This window comes from Dipodomys spectabilis, unplaced genomic scaffold (genome assembly GCF_019054845.1).
Source record: "Dipodomys spectabilis isolate Male_0828 unplaced genomic scaffold, ASM1905484v1 ptg000051l, whole genome shotgun sequence".
In the NCBI taxonomy this organism is placed as follows: domain Eukaryota; kingdom Metazoa; phylum Chordata; class Mammalia; order Rodentia; family Heteromyidae; genus Dipodomys; species Dipodomys spectabilis.
In genome coordinates, this window is record NW_024870728.1 from 19,094,084 (window position 1) to 19,100,779 (window position 6,696).

Genomic DNA, 6,696 nt, shown 5'->3' on the forward strand with positions numbered 1-6,696 from the left:
CCAGAAATGGAAAAACAAAAACAAAAACAAAACCAGACAGGATCAAGAAACATTTCAATATAAACTAGCCATGCAATTTAAGGTAAAAGCAGGGCTCCTCAGATTTGTATAAATTGCTATGACACTCTAGTTCATGTAACCATCTGCCCTATTAGTAAACTCTACCAAGCCCTTGATCCTGCTTGCTGTATGACTTAAAGGACAAAATTCAAAATGGTCTCTCTGGGAATAGGATTATTGTTCAACAACTCAAAATCTCATTTATTAATAGTCTCTCTCCCACTATGTTCTTTGCTATTTCGTTTAGTCATCTCCTGAAATCTCAGCTTAGTCTCTTGGTACATATAAAAAAAATCACTAAGACTAGTAGGAATGTTTTTTAGAAGGTATTTATTTTACCATCTTAGAATTCTACCATCTTTTCCTCAGAACAGAATCGTAGAGTTAATAGTTATATAGTTAGAAAGGATGAGTGAGAAATTAGTTATCCTTATTTCTCAAAAAGATACCTTTAATGTTTACTATTATAAAATTTCTGAAAAGTGTCTGCCTGCTTATACATTTTAAAAAGCGGAAATAATTTTTGTTTTCTGATGTTGGCAGCTGAGGTCCCCAAGCTCCTTCTATTAAGTCTTTTAGCACTTAGAATTTAACCTATACACACAACCAAGAATGCTGCTGGGGAAATTTCAATCACATTTTTTAAGGCAAATAAACTATGGCCTCGTGAATTTGAAGGCCAAGTTTATCTAAAGATAAGAAACTGGAATTATCCCATAGTAATATCTGATAAAAACCTTCTGTGAAAATTCTACCTACCCTGCCCTTTTGTAACTACTAGACACATATGGCTACTGAGAACTTACACTGTTGCTAATAATTGAATTGTTAATTGTCTTTTTTAAGTTATTTAAAACTTAAATTTACACATTTATCACCACCATATTGAACCTTATACTTTTTTAGTTGCTATGTCAGACCGTTTTTTAAAAAATAAAGTTCACAATGTAGAGAAAGTGATATAAATAATTTAATAACAGAATCATTTTTGTTTTAAAATATGTGGCTGATGTCCTTCTTCTACCCCCCTTTTAAATTAGAGAAACCTGATGTCTACAGAGTACTAAATCATTAGTCTTACAATTTATATAATGCCTTTCTCTCAAGACTTAATAAAACTGCATTAACCTCCAATAGGATAACATCTACTATACTGTCATGGAACCTAACCTTATTGAATTACCATGTGTGAAATGCCCATGACTCAAGTAACAGCAGGTGCAAAATAGAGAAGCAGGCAGAAAAGTGACAGTAATTTTTAACATCCATACCAGCTGGCAAGAAGGACAGGTGTCTAATTCCTCAGTCTTTAAAAATAACTTTTGAAAAGCCTACACTGCAGAAGCAAATACTTTCAAGTGTGTTTTAACTGTCTTCAAGTTATGCTTCTGATAATATAATAGTAGAAGATTAATTTTAACCTCAAAACTGTATTTGACTACTAAATAACATAAGGAAACTTATTCTCTTTTATTAAACAAAATAATTATAGATTGTAAAAATCAAAGTTTATTTTTTAGACTTCCTAGTAATATTTCTCAAGAAGCATTGTATGGAAGAGAATTTATTTTTTATCTTTCCCAAACTCTACATCCATTTTTTTTCATAATGGCAAATGGAACTTAGAGCTTAATGGCATGAAGAAAAATATGTTCTGTAAGTCCTAAGTCCAGAGAAAAATATGAATCTATAGTTCTGTTCAGTAAACCAAGTCTAGGCCCAAAGAAAAGAAGATATTCAATGATTGCATGTGATAGGGGTGGTAGGACATGTGAAGTGCATCCTGGGAGAAAGGGTGGGTGGGCTACAGGAGAAAGATGGGAGTAGTGACTCTAGTATTGGACACAGGTGGACGTGTTAAATTGTAACAACTTTGCACAACTTTCTGAAATTCAGAAATAAAATATTTTCAAGAAGAAGAGATTAAATGTCAAGAACCCCGAGTCCAAACTAAAGAACAAAAGTGCCTGCAACTGTAGAGAAAACTGAAAAGGGGAAATAAATGAAGAACTAACTCAGGCAATGATCTCAATTTTACAGTTTGATGAGTGAGCACCAGACTAAGAAAGTGTCAGTGCATAAACAAGGTTGAAGGTGGTGGGGAGTCTTTCTGGAACCTTCAGACCAAGACAGATTTTCTTTAATGACCATTAGTATTTGAGAGAAGTACAAACTATATCTCTCCCAGGATTTCATCTACCAGCAAAGTGGCTGGTCAGTGCTACTCCACCTCTGTCAGTTATGGCAAAAACAAGAAGCAGTTGCCTTCTTTCCCTTCTCGAAGAAGGGAAAATGTAGTCATTCTCAGAACTCACATTCTAGAAGGCTCTTTTCCAACCCTCTTTCAACCACACATACCCAGAGCCAAGGAGTTTCCCAAGAAATAGAGCATGTCACTCAGAGCTCAAGTCCCCATTCCTAAGCCACTCTAGATACCCATGAACCCACACTTGCTGCCTGATCAGTTTAAGTTTCTCTTCTAGCACATTAGGGGGATTTTTCTTATATCTGCTGCCCTCCTAAGAGAAAATCTTTACTGATGTGTGCAACCTTAAGACCAAAAAGCAGCCAATGCCTTCTGTTTGTTTTAAATGAAGAACGGTTTTCACCTATGAGACCCTGCAGGATGGAGCTAGCAATAGGAAGTGGAGAAAAGGCTCCTACCATCTGCAACAGATCACCAAAAAGCCCAGGAATTCCAATCTGCTCTTCTAAATTATTATTTTTGTCAAGAGAAGACACCAAGGCACAGACTATTAAACAGTTTGCTAGTTTGATTGATAACTAAACATGTAAATCTATAGAAAGTAGTCCTCTATTTGTATATTTGTCCCAAGTTGCGCATGTGATTTTTTTTTTCATGGCATGGCTCCAGGAGTAGACCAACAGACTTGAGCTAAAATCCCAAGTGAGAGTCACAAAGTCCTGAGATCAAGCCCTGGTACAGACACAGAAGAAAAAGGTAAAGAAATAACTAAAAAAAAAAAAAAACCAGACATATACATTTTATTTTTGTTTATATACATGTATATGTGTGTATTTGCAGATGTATAAATGTCTGTGTGTCCATACATAGATACAGACAGATGGAAGAGTATTTTTTTGGGGTTCGGTCATGGGGCCTGAACTCTGGGCCTGGGCACTGTCCGTCAGCTCTTCAGCCCAAGGCTAGTGCTCTACCACTGGAGCCACAGCGCCACTTCCAGCTTTTTTCTTTTTGTTTATGTGGTGCTGAGGAATCAAACCCAGGGCCTCAGGCATGCAAGGCAAGCGCTCTACCACTGAGCCACCTTCCCAGCCCCGGAAAGGGATTTTTTAACTTCTTTAAAATATATCAAAAACTGAGTTCATAATATGTATGCATTTCTACTTCATGGTAATCAAGGTAATCATTGGGTGACAACTGATAATGTTGTATTTGAACTTTACATCAGCAAAAATTTCCAAATGTCAAATGTATCCTTATATCTATTTACTTTTACATCTTAGTGTATTAGACTTTCATCGGAAGAATCAAAGCATTCCCTAATGAACAGGTGTTCTGAGGCCAGGCTTAGGTTCAAATCCTAATGCTTCCCCTTTTCAGCTGTATAAGTATGACGAATGTACTTGAATCTTTCAAGTTCATCTTCTTTGAGATGCTGTTTAATGGGATTGTTTTGTGGATTAAAATAAAGAACGTTAATTATTAGGCATGTAGCAAGCACTCAAATATATATTCCTCGTGGTTTCTTTAGTCCTATCCTCTGAGTTTTTATGAATGTGTTGTATATTGTATTAACTTTCTTTTTACAGGAAGATAAATGCAGAAAACTACTCACTCAACTGGGCAAAAAATAAGAAATAGGAATAGACCAGGTCCTGGTCAAAGGTAATTCAGGATAAGCAAGTGCTGTTTAATTCATCAGTCTACAATGTGTAATATTATATACCCACTCTCCTTAATGCACTTCGCCTTTTGGGCTCCGGGTATCTGTGGTGCTACACTTTTGCTTTTCCTCTGAACTCTTCTGCTGCTTCTTATCTCATTGGTGAGTACTTGTTCTCTGCTCATGTGCTAAATCTTACTGATGCTTAGAATTCTGTCTTCAATGATCTTTTCTTATTCTGGATACTCTCCCTAGATGACCTCAGCCATTCTTCTATTTTTAAATTATTATCTATATATCTTTATCTTCAATAATGTTTCTTCCATGCTTCAAGATGGGGTGTATATATATTTGTATATATGTGTGTGTATACACATATATATTCCATATAGAGTACATATGTATATCATACATATATCAGTTTCCTTGTTATGTTCCATTGAAATCGCAAAAACAAACATCAAAAACAGAGCGGAGGCAGTTTGAATCGCGGTGTGACGATGGAGTAGGTAGCTGAGGTCTCGCCGTAGGTCCGACTAGCCTTTACTCTGCCTTGCTTGCGTGAGCTTCAGCAGAATTCGAGATGGCTGGTGGTAAGGCTGGGAAGGACTCCGGAAAGGCCAAGACAAAGGCGGTTTCCTGCTGTTGGGCTTGCAGTCTCAGTTGGCCGTATTCATCAACATCTGAAATCTAGGACAACCAGCCATGGGCGTGTGGGAGCCACTGCGGCTGTGTACCTGGAGTACCTCACCGCTGAGGTGCTTGAACTGGCAGGAAATGCATCACAAGAATTAAAAGTAAAGCTTATTACCCCTCGTCACTTGCAACTTGGTGGAGAATGAAGAATTGGACTCTTTTATCAAGGCTACCATTGCTGGTGGTGGTGTCATCCCCCACATCCACAAGTCTCTTATTGGGAAGAAAGGACAGCAGAAGACTGTCTAAAGGATGCCTGGACTCCTTGTTATCTCAGGACTCTGCTCTTAACAGCTGCCCAGTGTTGCTGATTCCAGTGGACTATATCTCTCTGAAAAAAAGCACAATTTTGCCTTTTTGTAATTCTATTTGAGCAGGTTGAACGTTTAATTAGCTTTCCAATCAACCAAATTTCTGCATTCGAGTCTTAACCATATTTAAATGTTACTGTGGCTTCAAAGAAGCTATTGATTCTGTAATAGTGGGTTTGGTTTGAGTTAACTGTTTGTAAATAAACTGTTTGGATTTTAATTGTGATGCAGAAGTTATAGTAACAACATTTGGTTTTGTACAGACATTATTTCCAGTCCAGTGGATAAACTCAATAAAGGTCATATCCCCCCCACAAAAACAAAACAAAAAACAACAGAGCATATAATTTCTCTCAAATAATGCACAGTGACTTGCACAACTTTACTGGAACCTTACCCCTAGGCTCATATTCTATCAATAACCAATCTGCCTCCTTAACATTTTTTAAACTAATCCAATTCTTCTCTTTCCTCTCTTTGCCACACTAGGATTTGAATTCAAGGGTCTTGCGTTTGCTGGGCAAATGCTCTACCAGTTGAGATACACCTCTTCCTCTCCCTCTCCCTTCCCCTTCACCCCATTTTCATGGCTTTTGCTCAGTCACCAGATCTTTCCTAGATGATTGTTACTCCTTTCCAATTCATATCAGTTCAACAAGTCATCTTCCTAAAGGGTAAATCTGACCATCTCTCTCTCTTGCTTTAAACATTTCAAACGTTCTAACACGCCCCAGGTCTTATCTTTGTTTGTTAAACTCTTCCCCTTGACTCGCACACATCGATGTTCACCAGATTGAATTTGTGACAGCTGAACTTGATCATTTCTAGAAATTGATATCTGCTGCTCCTTCAGCACTTCTGTTTCATGACTTCTTTATCTAATTCCAGCACAGCAGTTAGACCTCGGCTAAGTTCTTAAGACTCTAGTCTGGACTGAAGAACAAATTTCTCCTGTTTGCCCAAGGTATGTTCTAATCCAAATAACATGTATTGTCCCTTTATTTTTAATCCCTTGGCCTTCTTATTATCATCTATAACCTCTGTTAGATACTGAATATGAATATAATATTGAATATAGTCATGATTGAATTGCTTTAGATCCTTCCATCTCTTCACTGCTTCTACAGTTTCCACTACCTTCTCCACTATTACCTCTCAAGAGAATACTCCATGCACATTCTCATGTTCCAGCTACTCAACAAGGGAATTTCCTTATTAATTTTTAAAATCTTGTGAACAGTCTGTGAAACTGCTCTCTTAGAAAAATAATTTAATGACCAAGTCTAAAGAAAAGCTTCCAGTTTTCAACCTCTCTGAAATATTTACCAATCTGACTTCTTGAAATTTTCTTTCACTTTGGCCTCTAGGGAAACAGATTTATTATATAATTATATATATATAAGATACTAGAGGGGTTACAGTTACAAGAGTAAAGTAATGAGTACATTTCCTATCAAGCACTGTTAACCCCTCAGATTCATTCTTATAATTGAATAATTTATTATATATTATATATATATATATAAGATACTAGAGAGGTTACAGTTACAAGAGTAAAGTAATGAGTACATTTCCTATCAAGCACTGTTAACCCCTCAGATTCATTCTTATAATTGAATAATACTACATTGTATATACATACCACATTTTCTTTATCAATCCATCAGTTAAAGGACTGGTTCCCTACCTTGGCAATTGTTAATAAACATAAATGGGCAGGTATCTATACTGAATTACCTTCCTTTGGATATATGCCCAAG

General features: G+C 36.6%; 1 pseudogene; it reads left to right on the forward strand.

Annotated features, from left to right (window-relative positions):
- The first annotated feature begins 4,431 nt into the window (after positions 1 to 4,431).
- Positions 4,432 to 4,902, forward strand: LOC122107454 (annotated as a pseudogene).
- Positions 4,903 to 6,696: the final 1,794 nt, after the last annotated feature.